This window comes from Taudactylus pleione, unplaced genomic scaffold (genome assembly GCF_031769625.1).
Source record: "Taudactylus pleione unplaced genomic scaffold, aTauple2 ptg000174l, whole genome shotgun sequence".
Taxonomy (NCBI): Eukaryota; Metazoa; Chordata; class Amphibia; order Anura; family Myobatrachidae; genus Taudactylus; species Taudactylus pleione.
Window position 1 is genome coordinate 935,880 of NW_028284576.1, and position 23,326 is coordinate 959,205.

Sequence of the window (23,326 nt, forward strand, 5' to 3'; positions counted from 1 at the left end):
GGAATAAGCTGCTCTGCTTGATATTTTTCCAGCGCAGCAACCTCCCACCAAATTTTATTTTCTTTAAGAAGCCAACTTTCTAATCTATTCATGGCTGATTCTACATTCTCATCACTTAATTCTACATTAGTCATGCACTCATCAAAAGCATCTTTAACAAATACTTTCCTATTTTCAATATGAGAAAACATTGCAGCCTTTAAATGTCACCAGTGATATCAGGAAACAAAAAATTAAAATGTAACACTCTGGGCGCACAACTGTGCAGCTAAAATAGAATAAGTAAGGTCTATGGGGGTCATTCAGACCCGTTCGCAAGCAAAGGACACTCGCAAACAGGTCAATGTTGCCCCACTGCGCATGCGCACGCCGGAGGGAGCTCCGTCGTGCGCATGCGAGAGACCCGGACTGCGACAGCCAAGCTGTCGCTCTGGGTCTCGCACCAAAGGAGGCGTGCTGTTGATGTTGATTGACAGCACGCCCCCTTTGGTGGGCATGCCGGGGGTGTGGCGGCCAGATGGAGGCGTTCCCTCATAAAGTCAGTTGTATCCTATTAAAAAGTGTTGCATATTGTCCAGATTCTCCCATTCGAATGCCCAGAAGTGCATAGAGTCACACCGGAAGTCCGTCAGAGACAACGGGAATGTTTGGGGAATGTAGTTCTTCATTCTATTCTCCCATTCAGGTACACGGAAGTACGTTGCGCCAAATCAGAAGTCCGTCAGAGGGAATGTAGATATCTGGAAAATGTACTTCTCCTTTATCCGGCAAGTCAAGTACTTGAATCAGGGGATGACATTTATGCAACACATCAGAATTTTGCATGGGACACCAGGAAATGTAGTCTATTAAGCTCCCGTTTTTGTATTCCTATTCTCATTGTACCAAAAATGACCACATGCAAACTAAATAAAGGGTGCATTAATGTTCTAATCATGCAAATAAAAGACACATAGAGAAAGGAAAAAACTATCCTAAAATTCATGCATAATAGAAATTCGTACATAAATACAATAAAACAACAATAAAAATATAAAAAATATGGGCGTAGCTGATGAATATATAAATATTTAAGGTAGTGCAGCAAAGTGGCTATAAAAACCACTTAAGCTCGAAATCAGCATTCAGTCCACTGGGACATAAAGTATTCAATTTATAAATCCACTTCATTTCCGTTTTTGATAGTATTGTGTCAATATTGTTTATTTTCCAATTTCCTCAAATACTATCAATTCCAATGAATGTTTTAAGACCCTCAGTTGAACAATTATGATATTTTTTAAAATGTTCAGGAATAGAATGGGGAACAGTTCCTTTTTTGATATTCCTGATGTGTTCCCCCATTCTTGTTTTCAAAGCTCTTGTCATTTTTCCTAGATAACTTAAGCCGCAATGACATTCAAGCAAATAAATAACATTAGTGGTATGGCATGTGAAAAACTGATTGATTTTATATTCTATCCCATTAATGTTGAACTCCAGGACCTTACTGGTATTGTTATTTACAGTTCTACAGGCCATACATGTACCGCATCTATGGAATCCCTTGGTGTGGATGTGTTGTTTGTTTACATCATCTACAGAACTCTTCACAAGATGTTTTTTTAAGTTCGTTGCCCATCTGTAAATAAAGGAAGAAGCAGATGGTAATTTATCACTTAAGACTGAGTCATTCCTCAGAATTTCCCAGTGCTTATGAAAACATTTTTCTACAGCTTTGTATTCATAATTGTATCCTGTGATGAATGACCATTCTGTGTTTCCAGATCCGCTATTCCTATTTTTACTCTTTGGTACTAATAGGCTGCCTCTTGAGGTTGTTTTTTCTCTTCAGCCGCCTCAAGTGCTTTCATTTGATAACCACTTTTTATGAATCTTTGTTTCATCTCTCCCAGTGTTTCCTTGAAAATAGATTCCTCTGTACAATTCCTATGAAGACAGAGAAATTGACTTCTAGGGACACTTCTAATCCAATTATTATGATGTTCACTTTCCACATTAATATAAGTATTGGAGTCAGTAGGCTTACTGTACCCCTTTGTATGGATTTGATTGTCCTTGATGTATATATTGATATCCAAAAAATTAATCGGTTCCTTACTCAAATTAAATGTAAGTTGAATATTACTTTCATTGGTATTTAAAATGTAAAAAAAATATTTAAGATACTCCTCTGTTCCTTTCCATAAAAAGATAATGTCATCGATATATCTATGCCAGAGTACCAAGTTTGCCCCCTGATCCAATACAATCTGTCTCTCCCAGTCCACCAGGAACAAATTGGTATAACTGGAGGCAAACTTGGTACCCATGGTTGTACCGTTAACCTGAAGATAAAAATCACCAGCAAAATAAAAATAATTATTTTTAAGGATAAAATCGATTCCTTCCAAAATAAAATCTTTAAGATCTTCTTTAAAATTTGTATCCATCAAAAAACGTGAAACAGCTTGTATACCTTGTTTGTGATTAATAATGGTATATAAAGAACTAATATCTGCCGTTCCTAGAAACATTTCTTCCTGCCAGTTGATCTCCTTCAATACATTAAGAATGTCCATGGTATCACGTAAATAGGAGGGGGTTTTTTGAATGAAAGGTTGAAGATGATGATCAATAAAGGACGATAAATTTGTAGTCAAGCTATTGGTGCCAGCAATGATTGGTCTGCTGGGTGGGTTAGTTTGGTCTTTATGTACTTTCAGTAATACATATATTACTGGTGTTGATGTCTCTTCTTTATTGAGAAAGCCAAATTCTTCATCACTAATGTTCCCTTCTCATGATACTTATAAAGTAATTTTTTCAAATTGCCTTTTATTCTATTCGTGGGGTCTCCCCTCAACTTCTGGTAAGTAATTTTATCTGACAATTAACGATGAATTTCTTCTTCAAATCTAGAGCGATTCATTATCACCACCCCTCCCCCCTTGTCAGCGGGCTTAATAACAATATTACTATTACCCTTGCAAAATCATGCCATGTTGCATAAAGCTTATCCCCTGATTCAAGTACTTGACTTGCCGAAAGGAAAAAACTATCCTAAAATTCATGCATAATAGAAATTCATACATAAATACAATAAAACAAAAATTAAATATAAAAAATATGGGCGTAGCCAATGAATATATAAATATCTAAGGTAGTGCAGCAAAGTGGTTATAAAAATCACTTAAGCTCGAAATCTGCATTCAGTCCACTGGGACATAAAGTATTCAATTTGTAAATCCACTTCATTTCCATTTTTGATAGTATTGTGTCAATATTGTTTATTTTCCAATTTCCTCAAATACTATCAATTCCAATGAATGTTTTAAGACCCTCAGTTGAACAGTTATGATATTTTTTAAAATGTTCAGGAATAGAATGGGGAACAGTCCCTTTTTTGATATTCCTGATGTGTTCCCCCAGTCTTGTTTTCAAAGTTCTTGTCATTTTTCCTAGATAACTTAAGCCGCAATGACATTCAAGCAAATAAATAACATTAGTGGTATGGCATGTGAAAAACTGATTGATTTTATATTCTATCCCATTAATGTTGAACTCCAGGACCTTACTGGTATTGTTCTTTACAGTTCTACAGGCCATACATCTACCGCATCTATGGAATTCCTTGGTGTGGATGTGTTGTTTGTTTACATCATCTACAGAACTCTTCGCAAGATGTTTTTTTAGGTTCGTTGCCCATCTGTAAATAAAGGAAGGAGCAGATGGTAATTTACCACTTAAGACTGAGTCATTCCTCAGAATTTCCCAGTGCTTATGAAAAAAAATTTCTACAGCTTTGTATTCATAATTGAATCCTGTGATGAATGACCATTCTGTGTTTCCGGATCCGCTATTCTTATTTTTACTCTTTGGTACTAATAGGCTGTCTCTTGAGGTTGTTTTTGCTTTCTCTTCAGCCGCCTCAAGTGCTTTCATTTGATAACCACTTTTTATGAATCTTTGTTTCATCTCTCCCAGTTGTTCCTTGAAAATAGATTACTCTGTACAATTCCTATGAAGACAGAGAAATTGACTCCTAGGGACACTTCTAATCCAATTATTATGATGTTCACTTTCCACATTAATATAAGTATTGGAGTCAGTAGGCTTACTGTACCCCTTTGTATGGATTTGATTGTCCTTGATGTATATATTGATATCCAAAAAATTAATCGATTCCTTACTCAAATTAAATGTAAGTTGAATATTACTTTCATTGGTATTTAAAATGTTAAAAAATTATTTAAGATACTCCTCTGTTCCTTTCCATAAAAGATAATGTCATTGATATATCTATGCCAGAGTACCAAGTTTGCCCCCTGATCCAATACAATCTGTCTCTCCCAGTCTGCCAGGAACAAATTGGCATAACTGGAGGCAAACTTGGTACCCATGGCTGTACCGTTAACCTGAAGATAAAAATCACCAGCAAAATAAAAATAATTATTTTTAAGGATAAAATCGATTCCTTCCAAAATAAAGTCTTTAAGATCTTCTTTAAAATTTGTATCCATCAAAAAACGTGAAACAGCTTGTATACCTTGTTTGTGATTAATAATGGTATATAAAGAACTAATATCTGCCGTTCCTAGAAACATTTCTTCCTGCCAGTTGATCTCCTTCAATACATTAAGAATGTCCATGGTATCACGTAAATAGGAGGGGTTTTTTTGAATGAAAGGTTGAAGATGATGATCAATTAAGGATGATAAATTTGTAGTCAAGCTATCGGTGCCAGCAATGATTGGTCTGCCGGGTGGGTTAGTTTGGTCTTTATGTACTTTCGGTAATACATATATTACTGGTGTTGATGTCTATTCTTTATTGAGAAAGCCAAATTCTTCATCACTAATGTTCCCTTCTCATGATACTTATCAAGTAACTTTTTCAAATTGCCTTTTATTCTATTTGTGGGGTCTCCCATCAGCTTCTGGTAAGTAATTTTATCTGACAATTAACGATGAATTTCTTCTTCATATCTAGAGCGATCCATTATCACTACCCCTCCCCCCTTTTCCGCGGGCTTAATAACAATATTACTATTACCCTTGCAAAATCTTGCCATGTTGCATAAAGCTCATCCCGATTCAAGTATTTGACTTGCCGGATAAAGGAGAACTACATTTCCCAGATATCTCCATTCCCTCTGACGGGCTACTAATTCAGCGCGACGTACTTCTGTGTACCTGAATGGGACATTAGAATGAAGAACTACATTCCCCAAACTTTCCTGTTGTCTCTGACTGAGTTCCAGTGTGACGCTATACACTTCTGTGCATTCGAATGGGAGAATCTGCACAATATGCAGCACTTATTACTAGGATACAACTGACTTTATGAGGGATAATTTAGGACTGCCCACCTCCATTTTAGTATGAGAATGAATAGGGGAATATTTAGGTTGAACACTTCCAGTTACATGATAATTAGAATTGTTTTAAGGAGCTAAAGAATATCTATTCCTGGAATTTTACCTGGAAGGAATGTATCCATACCTCATTACCCTGTCAGATATAGTATGTGTGTTTTTTAGTAGGATCGTTGAGCAAATTGAGTTTGTTTATTATTGCACTGCCCTCTTTGGGTGGAACAGGAAGTACTCTAACTTAGTCCTATATAAACCCCAGTGTGTGTATGCATCCACATGCCTTGACAAAGACCGCTGTAGGTTGAAACGCATTGGCGCTGGATGCTTATACACCTCGAAGCAAGAGTACACCTATTTGAAGCATTGGGACCCTATGATTGACCCCCAAAGGAGATTCCGGATAATCCCAGGACCAGTTACCTAGGGGTCCCGGTATTTTTTTATTGGATATGTTCCCTTGTGTCTATTTTTTCTAATTTATTTTACATATATTTTTTTAGCACCCGGTGGTGCCTACCTGCATGCAGCTGCATTTGCACTTTAGTTGGACTATCAGCCTTCCTTGTTCTGTATTTACTAGATGATACCTGGTGGTTTCATGCTGTCACTAATTGCACTTTACAGCTAATTTATGGTCTATGTATTTGTAATTTATGTGTGTGTAATGTGTACACTTTTTATCATATTTTGGGTCATTAAAGTTATTGATTGTTGCCTGGTTTAGGCATTATTCTACGGCACTAAGTTATCCTTTTTTATACATTTTGTGTTTTACTCAGCGCTTTGTGGAATTTGTTCATTTTCTCTTATCTATTTATACATTGGTCTTTATTGGTGATTTAGACCTTACTTATTCTATTTTAGTTGCAGAGTTGTGCACCCAGAGTGTTACATTTTAATTTTTTTTAATCAAATTGGATGCAGGACTACTTCCGATCATGATTGAGGATATTGTTGATGAAGATGTTGGTGGTGAAGATGGCAGATGCTTGTATCTAGCAGAGAGAAGGGAGCTAGCTGATGCTGAACTGCTTGTTGTTACTTTTTTAGCCAAAGTTTCTGAATTTTGCAAACTCTTTTGATGGATGCACTGTAGATGATATAACAGGGAGGAGGTTCCTAGCTGGTTAAGGTCCCTACCTCTACTTACTCTGGCATGAAAATGGATACAGATGGCTTGGCAATTGTTGTCCGGATTTGGGTAGAAATGATTTCATGCATAAGAAGTGGATTTTTTTGTTTTATGTCCAGGAATGACCATACACTTTCCCTTAACATGGGCAACAATTGTTTCCACTGGTGCCTGCTTAAACAAACAACCTCCTCATTAACAACATCCTCATCATCAGCATCTTCATCATCAACATCCTTAGTAGCGTCAGCTACACAAATATCCTCATCATCCTGGTGCACTTCCACAAAAGCATCATCGATTTCTATGTCAGCATGTTGACTTGGGCTGCTCATCCCAACATTTGCAGAGGATGCACAAGTAGTATAAGAAGTCTCCTTTTCAAGTACAGTTTTGGAAAGGTCAGGCTCACACATGGCACCAGCCAACACACTTAGACTCTCCTCAGGGATTTGGGACATTTCTTAACACACAGTTGGTACCTGTGCCTTAACTATTTTCATCTTTTTGAACTGTCTACAGGTAGAAGGGCTTACATCATCATCAGAGGCAGAAACACGAGTCATAAACAAAGGCCTAGGCCTTATCCTTTCCTTGCCACTTTGTGTGGTGAAAGGCATAGTGCCATATTTATGTCTTTCTGCAGATAACTTTCCCTTTGATGTTTTTTTCTTTACCACTGTAAAATATTGCTTCTTTGATTTTAGATGTCCTGACTTAAGTCCTTGGGCATTGGCCTTTTAGATGACGTTGACAGACTTGTATCGTCATCATGACTGCTGGCAGCAGTTACAGCACTAGTATGTGGTTCCTGCTCTCTCATTTGATCATCCTCCATATAAACAAACTTACACTGTAGTCTGGCCAGCAGCATCACCAAACAAACTTAGCATAGCTAAACATAGAAAACAAAAACCTTAAAAAAACATTTTTATTTTTTGTGGAATGATAATTTTATTTAATTTTTATTTTTTTTACACTGGGGAAGAGTACCCCTGCATGAGACATCAGCGCCTTGATGAAGAACACAGCACCCCTTATGGACAACAAAGCACCCCTGCGAAGTGCGGATGGACCACCTGCAGAGTCACAAATATGTTGATGATAAACTACGTTCTGGTCAACAGTGTCACCGAACAATAATAGCGTAGCTAGCACACACCAAAAAAATTTTTAAAAAATCTTTATTTTTTTTATTTTTTGTGGAATGATAATTATTAATTTAACTTTTTTTTACACTGGGGAAGAGCACCAGCCCCTTTATGGGCAACACAACAGCACCCCTTTATGTACTGCAGCCCCACCCCTTGATGGTACTGCAGCCCCAGACCCTTTATGGACAGGACAACACAGTAGCACCCCTTTATGTACTGCAGCCCCCTTTATGTACTGCAGCCCCAGCCCCTTCATGGACAACACAGCAGCAGTCCTTTGTGTAATGCAGCCCCAGCCCCTTTATGTACAACACAGCAGCACCCCTTTATATACTGCAGCCCCAGCTCCTTTATGGACAACACAGCAGCAGCCCTTTGTGTACTGCAGCCCATACATGTCTACTCTCCCAGGACTGTAGGGAGCCTCCCAAAAATTGGGTGTGGCTACCACTACCCTGCAAGAGTAGGCAAGTTCCCCACATTTTCCGCCAGCCCCCCATGACCCCCCATGCCCGCATGTGAAAGTGGGCAGTTCAGGGAGCAATGATGCGATTCACGCTGAATTGCATCATCGTAGCCCCACCCCTGCTTTGTAATGCCAGTAATATTGGCATTATAAAGCAGGGTGGGTGGGTCTGCAATAACGTGATTGCGGTGACATGCCCCCGATCTGCCCACTTTAGTACCCCTAACTTCCCTGCTGCACCAACTTGGCAGCCCCTATGTGGAGGAGGCTGCCAGAATTTTGGTAAGTAAGCTGCAGCCCCAGCCCCTTGTAGCCTCCCATTATGTACTGCAGTCCGATCTCGACAACACTGCACCCTTAAACAACAGAGAGAGAAACAGAGAACACGTGCACAGACAGAGCAGCAGAGAGCACATCTGTTCTGTACACTCTCCACAGCCAGAGTGTAAATGGCACCGATCACCGGGACCCTTATACAATCCAAAACCTGCGAGAATACGACAGCGGGAGGATGATGGTTTGCCTAATTTTGGAATCCGAGTTAGGCGGGAAAACCCGAGCCGACCTTAAATCATGGCCCGGATCGGGAAGTTCGGGTGGGTCCGGTTCTTGGAGAACCATACCTGCCCATCTCTAGTGAAAACAGTACAAAACATCAAGCAAATACAATCTTCTAATGCTTTATGGCACACATTATTTTCTCATTTACATGTTTTCATCTCTTCTCCTATAATAATGTCTGTTTAACTTTTCATGCCTTAAGTTAATCCTGAGATTGAGTGGTATCAGGACTCCAAGACCTCAGTGATGCCAAAGGATTCAAATCATTTTATAAGAAGGAAAAGTCTATGCCAATGGCAGGGCTATGCCCAATGTCATTGTGTCATGCTGAGGGGGCGTGGCCAGCAGCACTGGTAAGTGCAGCGCTGACTTGGAGCGTCCTGAAAATGCTCCAGAATAGCTGCAGTCTGCAGGGCCCCTGTTTGGAGCATCTAAAATTATTGCAGGGGTGGGAAATAAGCAGCCCTCCAGCTGTTGTTGAACTAAACTTCCCAGCATGCCTTGCAACAGTTTTAGCATGGTCAAAAAGCAAAACTGTGACTGAGCATGCTGGGATGCGTAGTTCTAGAACAGCTGGGGTGCCAGTTATTGCTCTGCTATAGGCTAAAGCAGTGGTCCACTTGAAAAAGACTCCTTGGTGAGTCAAAACGCGTTGGGTGGAGTGCATGGTTTGTGTACATGGTCCTCTTGGATATCTATTACGCATATAGTTTGTGAGGTGGAGGTGTTTTCTGCCGATGCAGGCATCTTGCATATCTATACAAATAGATGTTTTTTGACCTGCTGTAACACCTTCCTTTATATCTATTTTTGTTTTATTTTTGTTTTATACTTATTTTTCATTAAATATTTGTTATCTTCATCATGACCAATCCAACATCTTTATTTAATATGGTGTTGGGAGTGTGAGTTTTCTTATTCTCCCCAAAGAAACCCAGATGTGAGGATCTCCGCTCCTTATAGAGTGAGTATGATATGCATTATTTGATTCACACAATTGCATGATTGACCTTTCGGATTTCACGTTATGGGAAATATTACAGTTTAAAGATACCTTGATGTGTGGCCATCTTGCACCCTATGTGTTAGTTAGGTATGCAACATCTTACATAGATTGAGAAAAGTGCCCAAAGAGTTTTTGTGGGTTATCTCATATATTGTCCGGATGTATTACACTATGATACATTTTTATTTTTGTATTGTCTCCCTACATATTGCTACTTTGAGATACATCTGAACATTGGACATCTGAAAGGAAGTTTTGAAACCTACCATTGGACATCTCAAAATGGCCATTTAAGTATTATTGGACTTTTTATTATATGTTGGATTGTACTGAGCGCCGTTATCCAGCAATTTTATGTTTATAGATACACTATATGAGGGTAAGGTGGTCCTTATTTTTCTGGTTGGCTGCATAAGTGTGTTTTGCACCTTGGGTGCCCAGAATTTTTCTTCTATTGTTCTACCAGTGATAACGCTTGCTACCAGCGTAGTGTCCTGGTTCCTGCGCTGTATGTTCTTAGTTTTGTTTCCTGCTACAGCTCCTGCAATTCCTGTTTCGAAACTTGTATGTTCCTGGTTCGATTTCCTTATACAGCTGTTACTATTCCTGATTCAGTTCCTGGCTTCAAACTACTACAAACCTTGGTTCTGATCCCTCACAGGGCCTAGCCGGGATTCCGCTCTGACTTCCTGCCAGCCATCTGTGTTTCTGCATCCAGTCTGGCTTCCAAGTGCTGAGCGTACATTCGTGGCTTAGTTGGAGGCATCCAGTATTGCCGTGACTACAGAGTTATCCCCATCACTTGCTAATTACTCCATTGTCTGACCTCTGGTGCAATATCCTGCAGTACCAGGCGGTGGTAGTCATAGACATCCGCATCCAGTCTGGCTGCAATACAATCACCATTTGCATGCATCCCAGCTCCACGCAATCCACCCAGGGTGATTAGAACGAATGCTAATGATAAAATAATTTCCCGGTTTAACTGATGGTCTGGGCCCATCTCCATTACTGAAGTACCTTGGACTCTGGGCCTCACTCAGCAAGTATCGCTATTGCTAAAGCGTACGCAGATGGCCGATTGCTGCATATCACGGAGACCACGTAGAGCCATTGTAGAATGATTGACAGGCTGTGAGCGTTTGCGGGTGGTGGTCAGAAAAATGCAGGCGTGCCTGTCTGTTTGAACGCCGTTGCATGGGCTTGCATAAATTAGCCACTGCGATTGCATACACAGCTTGAGTACTCAAGGCCTGATTCAGCAAGTATCGCAGATGCTAATACATATGCAGATGGCCGATGTTTGCTTTCTGCGTCTGCATTGCGTGCGCAAGTGGCTCACTGCAAACAGAAAAAACGATTGCAGAGATCACGCAGATTCATTGTAAAGTGATTGACAGGATGTGCTTTTTGTGGGTGGTTACGTGGAGTGGTCGGCCGAACGTAAGTGTGCCAGTGCGTTTGAACGCCATTACAGGGGCGTTAATAAATAAGCCACTGAGATGCCATACGTAGCTTGAGTGTTCACTGCGTATAGGAAAGTTAGCCATTTATAAGTGAGGTCTGACCTGCCTTAATTGTGCGAGTGGCTCCGAAGGTACTCGATGTTACCGATGTTTTGACTGGATTGCAAGGTAATACGTATGTGAGAGAGGGGAAGTGGGCATCTGCATGTTGTCCGTGCAAGTGCTTTGCAAACATTAGCATACTCTCGCAGCAGACTTGCGTACGCGTTTCCAACCGCGATCGCATTAGCGATTCTTGCTGAATTAAGCCCTCAATGCATGCAACGAGGTTAGCAATTAAGAGGTAAGTTCAGGGCTGCTGTAATTATGCATGAGGGGATGGTTCTCGATGTTTCCGATGTTTGAGGAGGTTTGCAAGGTATTACGGATGTGAGAGAGGGGAAGTGGGCGTCTGCATGTTGTGCGAGCGATTTACGATTGCATGCATTAGCATACTTTTGCAGCAGACCTGCATGCACGAATGCAGCCATCATCACATCAGCGATTCTTGCTGAATGAGGCCCCCTGTTCATTGCTGTGTACATACTGTACCATGGCTAAATATCTACCATTTCCACATTTGTATAATCAGGTCTGTATTCATACTTTGTATCTTGGGACATTGCTGAGGGGCTGGGGGCCGGTCTCAGCTATCGGAAAACACTGGACTATGGGCATCATTCAGCTTGGATCGCAAGTCTGCAATATCACGCACCCGCACGTTGCGAAAATATGCAAATGAATGCGATCACAGTACTATACCAAGACGCCCCCAGCTTATAAAGCTGCCCACTTCCTATTACATACATCCGCAAGTCAGCAAAAACATCGGCAACATTGAGTAACATCGGACCCATACACAGAGTTGTGGTTGAGCTTGACATGACTCACAGACTGCGAAGCTCCCTGTCGCTATGTAGAGCTCTGGCTGCACATGCTGTCGCAGGGGCTTACTTATGCACGGCGCTGTAATGGCGTTCAAACGCTCTGGCATGCCTGCGTTTCTCCGACCACCCCCCCACTCGTCAACCCCCACAAACGGTACTTCCTGTCCATCACTCTGCGTAGCCACTGCGATCACAGATCACATGCTTTGGCGCAGTGCGTAACAGTTGGATGACTGTATACGCAATTGCATCTGCAGTCCTTGCTGGATCAGGCCCTCTGGGCCTGACTCAGAGCTGGACGCTATTTGCGCTCGCTCGTTCAGAAAAAGGGGCCGGCTATTTAAATTGAGCGCTCGCTCTTTGCGGTCTGTTGACGCCTCTATGTCTGAGCGAGCGAACGAAACATGCGCTCGCTATTTTGCAAAGACGCCCCCTGGCCACTCGCATCCTACGTCATCTCCGCTATTTATTAGATTAATCGAGTACATCCAAAGGCATCTGAACTGCTCGCCGTGCTTGTGGTAGGTTTATCCTACCGCAATCATGTGAACAGTTCAGGCTAAGAAACAGGTGATGTGGTCGATGACGCTGCTTTGTTAATTATGCACACCATTAAAACGCCCGTTTTGACCGTTTGGCACGCCTGCGTTCGGATCACCACTCCCCATTTTCAAGCACCTTCCCCTGTTACCACCCACAAACCTCTGTTCATTGCGGTTACTTACTGTGTCATTTCTCCATCCCTTCTTAATACAGACATCCCGGATTCATCTGTTTGTGCTATATTTATCATATAAATAAAACTGCCATTTTTACAGTAAACACATCTTGTCATTTCTGCCATGAACCTGGGGGAGGTGTAAAGCCTCATATATTGGAGGCCAGAGGGGCAGAAGAAAGTGCCTGTGGCTATTCAGAGTGCCCAGGAAAACCACACTTGTATACACATACAGGCTATTTTACTTGCACATGGACTGCTTTAATAAACTGTCTATATGCGTTCATCAGCTGTGATTTCTTACATACTGAGAAGCAGGCTTGCCTATCCTCCCGGAAAGGCAGGCAAGCCTCTTGGAAGCCTGCAACCCTCCCAACCTCCTCCCAGAAAAAAATAGAAACCCCCGCAGCGGGGGGGGGGGGGGGGGGGTGATGCGATTCTTGCTGAATCGCGTCATCGTGGCCCCGCCCCCTGCTACACAATGCCGAAAATAACAGCTTTGTGAAGAGGGGGTGGGGCAACGATAATACGATCGCGCAGCCCCGCCCTGGCTCCGCCCACAATGTGACGTCAATGGCCGGCTACACCCCAATGTGATGTCAATGACCGGCACCGCCCCCCGCTGTTAGTTGACAATCAGCTCCCTCCTGGAAGGCTGGAGCTGATTGTCAGCAAGTATACTCAGAAGTGTCCAGGTCCACTATATGCCCACTCCCCAGTGAGGCTGGGTGGCTGCTCAGTAGTATTCTGAGGGAACACCCATCTAGTCAGGGGTGTCAGAACGATTTCTCTGTTGGAGGGGGCAACATAAAATCATTTTGGTGCAGCCCCCGACCCCTGTCCCCTCTCTTCCCTTCCCCTCCCCCTTATCTAGGCGGCAGCTGTGGAATGTCATGAGCTGTGCTTTATAGTAACAGGCTGCGCGGCCTCTGCACCGCACGGAGGAGGAGGTGTAATGTGCTGTGTTTAAACTTAAAAAACCACACCTCCTCCTCCATGCGGTGCAGCGGCCGTGCAGCCTATTACTATAAAGAGCACAGTAATGACAGTTCACGGCCGCCACTCCATTGAAATGTTTTTTGGGGGCCCCCTTGCGCCCCCCACCCCGTTTCCGACGCCCATGCATCTAGTTAAGACTTGGGAAAGTCCTTTCCAGTTATAGCCACAACAAGTCATTCACTTGTTTTCATGGCTGTGGAAAGCCGGCCCGGGCCTGTGTGAAGAGGGCGTGTCCTATTCGTGGAAGCTGCTGCCACGCCCCCTTGGAAAAAAAACCTTTTTGCAGTGCCAGGTAGGGGGTGCTGTGAGCCCCCCAACTCGGTGCAAGTCCAGAGGGGAGCACGATCAGTGTGATCGCTCCCCCCCACCACAGACAGAGGAGACTGCTGCTGTTTAGTAGCAGTGAGCAGTCTTCCAGTGCAGCCCAGCACACACCAGTGTGTACTGGGCTGCCTACAGGGAGGGGGGAGTGGCATCGGATCCGGGACCCCGACGGGCCCCTCCAGCAAGCCCAGTCTCGGTGCCCCTGCTTGTTTTACATGTCATTCACATTTAACTGCCATGTGTTTGTTGCCTTATAAATCAAAGCTTGAGCATAAAAATAAATTGCCCTAAAAATATATATAAATAGAATAGGAATTTTTTTTCAACTTCGACACACTATAGTTTGCTTTTAGAAATGATTATTTTGTTTTAACAGGCTTCCAGCTGTACATTAGGAAGGAATGAAGGAAGCGGAGCAAGGCATGCAAACAAACAATAATACAAATAACAAAGTAAAATAGTTTTGACTATCCTCACATATGTAAACGACGGAACTGTCATCACCTCATACTGTTATTTTTTGTTTAAATTAAGGAAGTTACTGGTTACATAAAACACAACATTTCCTGATTCAGCTGTTGGAACTGGGAAAAAAATAGATTGTATCAAACATAAAACCTGCCGACCACAGGCAAACCTAAAAGAATAGCAGAAGACAAAAACAGCCACAAATGCAACAGAAAACTTTTTAATAGGATGTTGCCCCCATGTGCCGTGGTTTACAACACTTGCTGTCCCCATTCATCTGTGTCCAATTTGATGATGGCTATGGACTGCAACTCTCTATGCAACAGGTCCTGTACGGAGTAAATTGCCATGCACAGTCATTCACATACTGGTTTCTGTCTCAATTATCAAGTTTGCTGGAGCGAATTTCTTTGCTTTTTAAACAATGGATTTTAACAGACATTCAGAACCTCATTTGTCAGCTCTGTTTTTTCTAAGCAAAAACTATTTCCTAGACTTACAAGTGATTTCATATGGTGCAAGGAAGCCACGGATTGTAAATAATTTCTGTCACCTATACGAGTGAAAATGTAAATAGCCAACTACTGTATCAGGGGTCTAAGAAAGCCACATAACCAACCATTGACTTTAACTACTGGCGTCCTATTGATAAATTCCACTGGTATGCCAACAAACAGGTATTTACCTGGGCCTCTGTGAATGTCCATGAGTGCCAGGGAGCAACAGCCATGCCCCATGTGATGTGACAATTACACCACCTTGGTGGGCATATGTATGCAATGAGAGGCAGGTATGAAATAATGTAGGCCCTGCCAACAAGTTGGATGTAAGAAAGAGGTGTATTTGGCCCCCTATATTCCCACTCAAGCTTGATAAGAGCCTCACATCACTACTGAGTGCTATTGTTAACATTTACTGTACTGGCTCAGATTGGCTACAAGTCGGATTAGCTCCTCACCCCTAAATCAGTAAGTAAGTTACTAATTGACAGAAAGGTGCCAGTAAAAGTAGAAGAGTGTCACCAGGCTGGAGAATTCATACTAGTACCTGCTGTGGAATGCCAGCTCCTTGATCAGTAATTATTAGGGGTGAGCGGGTTCGGATTTCTGAAATCCGAACCCCCCCGAGCCCCCCCGATCCGAGTCCGATCCGAGTCAGGCTCGACTTTTCCCGCCTGACTCGGATCTGAAATCGAGGCAAAACGTCATCATCCCGCCTTCCGAGTCTCGCGGGTTTTGGATCCTATATAAGGTACCCGCGTCGGCGCCATTTTCTCACTCGGCTGTGGACAGTGAAGAGGGAGGGTGGGAGTTAGGGCTGTGTAGTGTAGTGTAGTGTAGTGCTGCTGTTGTCCACTACTTCAAAGTCCATAGGGGCTGGCTGTGTTGTGCTGTGCTGCTGTTGTTAATAGGGGCTGTGTCCACTACTTCAAAGTCCATAGGGGCTGGCTGGACTGTGTTGTGCAGTCAGTTCTCCATAGGGGCTGTGTCCACTCCAAAGTCCTGTGCAGTGTCCCAGTCCTAAAGGAGTGCTGTAGTGTTGTCCAGGGGGTGCTCTGTCCATCAGGGGTGCTCCCCCCAAGTGCTAAAAAAATAATATATTTTCTGTGTTTGTGAATTGTGTGCGCAGTAGCCGCACGTGCATCAACAAAGTAGTGCCAAGCGTGCGCCTGTGTCATAAGTAAAGGGCCGGCTGGCTTGACCGTTAAAGGGTGCTGTAACCCCCGAAAGTACACTTCAGTCCAAACCAAAAAAAAATTATTTTCTGTGTTTGTGAATTGTGTGCGCAGTAGCCGCACGTGCATCAACAAAGTAGTGCCAAGCGTGTGCCTGTGTCATAAGTAAAGGGCCGGCTGGCTTGACCGTTAAGGGTGCTGTAACCCCCGAAAGTACACTCCAGTCCAAACCAAAAAAAAAATTATTTTCTGTGTTTGTGAATTGTGTGCGCAGTAGCCGCACGTGCATCAACAAAGTAGTGCCAAGCGTGCGCCTGTGTCATAAGTAAAGGGCCGGCTGGCTTGACCGTTAAGGGTGCTGTAACCCCCGAAAGTACACTCCAGTCCAAACCAAAAAAAAAATTATTTTCTGTGTTTGTGAATTGTGTGCGCAGTAGCCGCACGTGCATCAACAAAGTAGTGCCAAGCGTGCGCCTGTGTCATAAGTAAAGGGCCGGCTGGCTTGACCGTTAAGGGTGCTGTAACCCCCGAAAGTACACTCCAGTCCAAACCAAAAAAAAAATTATTTTCTGCGTTTGTGAATTGTGTGCGCAGTAGCCGCACGTGCATCAACAAAGTAGTGCCAAGCGTGCGCCTGTGTCATAAGTAAAGGGCCGGCTGGCTTGACCGTTAAAGGGTGCTGTAACCCCCAAAGTACACTCCAGTCCAAACCAAAAAAAAAATTATTTTCTGTGTTTGTGAATTGTGTGCGCAGTAGCCGCACGTGCATCAACAAAGCAGTGCCAAACGTGCGCCTGTGTCATAAGTAAAGGGCCGGCTGGCTTGACCGTTAAGGGTGCTGTAACCCCCGAAAGTAGACTCCAGTCCAAACCAAAAAAAAAATTATTTTCTGTGTTTGTGAATTGTGTGCGCAGTAGCCGCACGTGCATCAACAAAGTAGTGCCAAGCGTGCGCCTGTGTCATAAGTAAAGGGCCGGCTGGCTTGACCGTTAAGGGTGCTGTAACCCCCGAAAGTACACTCCAGTCCAAACCAAAAAAAAATTATTTTCTGTGTTTGTGAATTGTGTGCGCAGTAGCCGCACGTGCATCAACAAAGTAGTGCCAAGCGTGCACCTGTGTCATAAGTAAAGGGCCGGCTGGCTTGACCATTAAGGGTGCTGTAACCCCCGAAAGTACACTCCAGTCCAAACCAAAAAAAAAATTATTTTCTGTGTTTGTGAATTGTGTGCGCAGTAGCCGCATGTGCATCAACAAAGTAGTGCCAAGCGTGCGCCTGTGTCATAAGTAAAGGGCCGGCTGGCTTGACCGTTAAAGGGTGCTGTAACCCCCAATGTACACTCCAGTCCAAACCAAAAAAAAAATTATTTTCTGTGTTTGTGAATTGTGTGCGCAGTAGCCGCACGTGCATCAACAAAGTAGTGCCAAGCGTGCGCCTGTGTCATAAGTAAAGGGCCGGCTGGCTTGACCTTTAAAGGGTGCTGTAACCCCCAAAGTACACTCCAGTCCAAACCAAAAAAAAATTATTTTCTGTGTTTGTGAATTGTGTGCGCATTTGCCGCACGTGCATCAACAAAGTAGTGCCAAGCGTGCGCCTGTGTCATAAGTAAAGGGCCGGCTGGCTTGACCGTTAAAGGGTGCTGTAACCCCCGAAAGTACACTCCAGTCCAAACCAAAAAAAAAATATTTTCTGTGTTTGTGAATTGTGTGCGCAGTAGCCGCACGTGCATCAACAAAGTAGTGCCAAGCGTGCGCCTGTGTCATAAGTAAAGGGCCGGCTGGCTTGACCGTTAAAGGGTGCTGTAACCCCCAAAGTACACTCCAGTCCAAACCAAAAAAAAAAATATTTTCTGTGTTTGTGAATTGTGTGCGCAGTAGCCGCACGTGCATCAACAAAGTAGTGCCAAGCGTGCGCCTGTGTCATAAGTAAAGGGCCGGCTGGCTTGACCGTTAAAGGGTGCTGTAACCCCCGAAAGTACACTCCAGTCCAAACCAAAAAAAAATTATTTTCTGTGTTTGTGAATTGTGTGCGCAGTAGCCGCACGTGCATCAACAAAGTAGTGCCAAGCGTGCGCCTGTGTCATAAGTAAAGGGCCGGCTGGCTTGACCGTTAAGGGTGCTGTAACCCCCGAGAGTACACTCCAGTCCAAACCCAAAAAAAAATTATTTTCTGTGTTTGTGAATTGTGTGCGCAGTAGCCACACGTGCATCAACAAAGTAGTGCCAAGCGTGCGCCTGTGTCATAAGTAAAGGGCCGGCTGGCTTGACCGTTAAGGGTGCTGTAACCACCGAAAGTACACTCCAGTCCAAACCAAAAAAAAAATTATTTTCTGTGTTTGTGAATTGTGTGCGCAGTAGCAGCACGTGCATCAACAAAGTAGTGCCAAGCGTGCGCCTGTGTCATAAGTAAAGGGCCGGCTGGCTTGACCGTTAAAGGGTGCTGTAACCCCCAAAGTACACTCCAGTCCAAACCAAAAAAAAAATTATTTTCTGTGTTTGTGAATTGTGTGCGCAGTAGCCGCACGTGCATCAACAAAGTAGTGCCAAGCGTGCGCCTGTGTCATAAGTAAAGGGCCGGCTGGCTTGACCGTTAAGGGTGCTGTAACCCCCGAGAGTACACTCCAGTCCAAACCAAAAAAAAAATTATTTTCTGTGTTTGTGAATTGTGTGCGCAGTAGCCGCACGTGCATCAACAAAGTAGTGCCAAGCGTGCGTCTGTGTCATAAGTAAAGGGCCGGCTGGCTTGACCGTTAAGGGTGCTGTAACCCCCGAAAGTACACTCCAGTCCAAACCTAAAAAAAAATTATTTTCTGTGTTTGTGAATTGTGTGCGCAGTAGCCGCACATGCATCAACAAAGTAGTGCCAAGCGTGCGCCTGTGTCATAAGTAAAGGGCCGGCTGGCTTGACCGTTAAAGGGTGCTGTAACCCCCAAAGTACACTCCAGTCCAAACCAAAAAAAAAATTATTTTCTGTGTTTGTGAATTGTGTGCGCATTAGCCGCACGTGCATCAACAAAGTAGTGCCAAGAGTGCGCCTGTGTCATAAGTAAAGGGCCGGCTGGCTTGACCGTTAAAGGGTGCTGTAACCCCCAAAGTACACTCCAGTCCAAACCAAAAAAAAATTATTTTCTGTGTTTAGCCGCACGTATATATCAAATCGATATAACATAAATGGAGGACCAAACTTTCTCCGATAAAAATAAAATAGAGAAAGCTCAAGAACCACTTCCTCCTAGTGCTGAAGCTGCTGCCACTAGTCATGACATAGACGATAACATGCCATCAACGTCGTCTGCCAAGGCCGATGCACAATGTCATAGTAGAGGGCACATACAATCCCAAATGGCAAAGTTCAGGAAAATGACCTTGAAAAAGACATTTAAATCAGCTGAAGAGAAACGTAAACTTGCCAATATGCCATTTACGACACGGAGTGGCAAGGAACGGCTAAGGTCGATCCCTAGTATGTTCATGACTAGTGGTTCAGCTTCACATGACGATGGAAGCCCTCCTCCCACTAAAAAAATCAAAAGAGTTAAGCTGGCAAAAGCACAGCGAAGAACTGTGCTTTCTAAGAAGATATCACAAATCCCCAAGGAGAGTCCAAGTGTGGTGGTGGTTGCGATGCCTGACCTTCCCAGCACTGGACGGGAAGAGGTGGCTCTTTCCACCATTTGCACGCCCCCTGCAAGTGCTGAAAGGAGCACCCACAGTCCACTTGCTGATATGCAAATTGAAGATGTCACTGTTGAAGTACAACAGGATGAGGATACTGGTGTAGCTGGCGCTGAGGAGGAAGTTGGCGAGAAGGATTCTGATGGTGATGTGGTTTGTTTAAATCAGGCTCCGGGGGAGACAGTTGTTGTCCGTGGGATGAAAAAGCCCATCACGGTCATGCCTGGGCAGAAGACCAAACATTCCACCTCTTTGGTCTGGCAATATTTCTATCCAAATCCGGACAACAACTGTCTTGCCATATGTACCATATGTAAAGGTGAAATAAGTAGGGGTAGGGACGTCAACCACCTAGGAACATCCTCCCTTATACGGCACCTGCAGCGCGTTCATAAAAAGTTACTGTCAAGTTCAGAAACTTTGGCTAAGACCGTAAGCAGTCCAGGGACACCTAAATCCCGTTGTCCTGTTGTATCCAAGCGCCTGCAAACCACACCGTCAACTCCCTCCTCATCAATTTCCTCCTTAGTCAGGATCGGAAGTAGTCCTGCAGGCCATGTCACTGGCATGACTGACTCTCCTATCCGGGATTCCTCTGGAGGATCCTGCATTGCTACGCCTACAGCTGCCGCTGCTGCTGTTGCTGCTGCTGGGAGTCGTTCATCATCCCAGAGAGGAAGTAGGAACACCACTACTTTTACTAAACAATTGACCCTCCAACAGTCCTTAGCGAGGAGGATGAAGTACGACAGCAGTCATCCTGAAGCAAAACGTATAACTGAGGCCTTGACTGCTATGTTGGTGTTAGACGTGCGTCCGGTATCCGCCATTAGTGCAGTGGGATTTAGACAATTGATGGAGGTAGTGTGTCCCCGGTTCCAAATCCCGTCTAGATTCCACTTCACTAGGCAGGCGATACCGAGACTGTACAGAAACGTTAGAAAAAGTGTCCTCAGTGTCCTGAAAAATGCCGTTGTACACAATGTCCACTTAACCACGGACATGTGGACAAGTGGAACAGGGCAGACTAAGGACTATATGACTGTGACAGCCCACTGGGTAGATGTATCACCTTACGCAGCAACAGCAGCAGCGTCACCAGTAGCAGCATCTCAGAAACGCCAGCTCGTTACAAGGCAGGCTACGCTGTGTATCACCAGTTTCAGTAAGAGGCACACCGCCGACAACCTCTTAGAGAAACTGAGGGAAATCATCGCCCAGTGGCTTACCCCACTTAGACTCTCCTGGGGATTTGTGATATCTGACAACGCCACCAATATTGTGCGGGCATTACATCTGGGCAAATTCCAGCACGTCCCATGTTTTGCTCACACAATAAACTTAGTGGTGCAGAATTTTCTGAAAAGCGACAGGGGCGTGCAGGAGACGCTTTGGGTGGCCCGAAAAATTTCTGGCCACTTTCGCCATTCAGCGACTGCGTGCCGAAGACTGGAGCGCCAGCAAACACTCTTGAACCTGCCCCGCCATCACCTGAAGCAAGAGGTTGTGACGCGGTGGAACTCAACCCTCTATATGCTTCAGAGGATGGAGGAGCAGCAAAAGGCCATACAAGCCTATACATCCACCTATGACATAGGCAAAGGAGGGGGTATGCACCTGACTCAAGCGCAGTGGAGAATGATTTCCGTGTTGTGCAAGGTTCTCCAGCCCTTCGAACTTGCCACACGTGAAGTCAGTTCAGACACAGCCAGCTTGAGTCAGGTCATTCCCCTCATCAGGCTTTTGCAGAAGCAGCTGGAGAAAGTGAAGGAGGAGCTAAGACGGAGCGATTACGCTCAGCATGTGGGACTTGTGGATGAAGCCCTTCATTCGCTTTGCCAGGATTCCAGGGTGGTCAATCTGTTGAAATCAGACCACTACATTTTGGCCACCGTGCTTGATCCTAGGTTTAAAGCCTATGTGGTGTCTCTCTTTCCGGCCGACACAAGCCTGCAGAGGTGCAAAGACCTGCTGGTGAACACACTGTCAGCTGAAGCGGAACGTGACACGTCAACGGCTCCTTCTTCATTTTCTCCCGCAACTGGGGCTGCCAGGAAAAAACTTAGGTATCCTAAGCAACCCGCTGGCGGTGATGCAGGGCAGGCAGGACCAAGTTTGGACATCTGGTCCGGACTGAAGGACTTGGCAACAATTTCTGACATGTCTACTGTCACTGCATATGATACTGTCACCATTGACAGAATGGTGGAGGATTACATCGGTGACAGCATCCAAGTAGGCATGTCAGACAGTCCATACCTGTACTGGCAGGAAAAAGAGGCAATTTGGAGGCCCCTGTTCAAGCTGGCTCTATTTTACCTGAGTTGCCCCCCCTCCAGTGTGTACTCCGAAAGAGTGTTTAGTGCAGCCGGGAACCTTGTCAGCGAAAGGCGTAGGAGGTTGCTTCCACAGAATGTGGAGAAGATGATGTTCATCAAAATGAATTATCAGCTCTTCCAGGGAGACCAGCCTCCAGAAGGTACAGAGGGACCTGTGGTGGTGGATTCAAGTGGGGACGAGTTAATACTTTGTGAGGATGAGGATGTACACACTGAAGAGGGTGAGGAATCGGTGGATGAGGAGGATGAGGATGACATCTTACCTCCGTAGAGCCAGTTTGTGCAGGGACACATTAATTGCCAGCTTGTTTTGTGGGGGCCCAAACGAACCAATCATTTCAGCCACAGTTGTGTGGCAGACCCTGGCGCTGAAATGATTGATTTGTTAAAGTGTGCATGTCCGGTTTATACAACATAAGGGTGGGTGGGAGGGCCCAAGGACAATTCCATCTTGCACTTCTTTTTTTTCTTTGCATTATGTACAGTTTGGGGCCTAGTTTTTCTAACTGCCATCCTGTCTGCCACTGCAGTGTCACTCCTAGATGGGTCACGTGTTTGTGCCGCCCACTCGTGTCGCTTAGCATAGTCATCCAGCTACCTCGGTGCAACCTTTTGGACATGAAAACACTATTGTGAGGTGTGAGGTGTTCAGAATAGACTGGAAATGAGTGGAAATTAAGGTTATTGAGGTTAATAATAGCATAGGAGCAGAGAAACCAACAAATTCTGTGATTTTAGCTGTTTTTATGCTTTTTAAAAAAAAAATACAGATCCAAAACACAAAACCCAGAACCCAAAACACGGAAGGGTGGTTTTGGCAAAACCAATCCAGATCCAAAACACAAAGAAAGATCCAGATCCAAAACCAAAACACAAAACACGAAAAGTGGCCGGTGCACACCCCTAGTAATTATGGTTAAACTTACAGAGGCCCTGATTCAGAGTCGGACGCTCTGAAAGAGCGCTCGCTCTGAATCTGGGCATTTTGTAGTTTTTTTTGGAGCGGCCTCCTGGCCGCTCGTATAGCTGTGGGTGACCACCCACAGCTATTGCGAGCGGCCAGG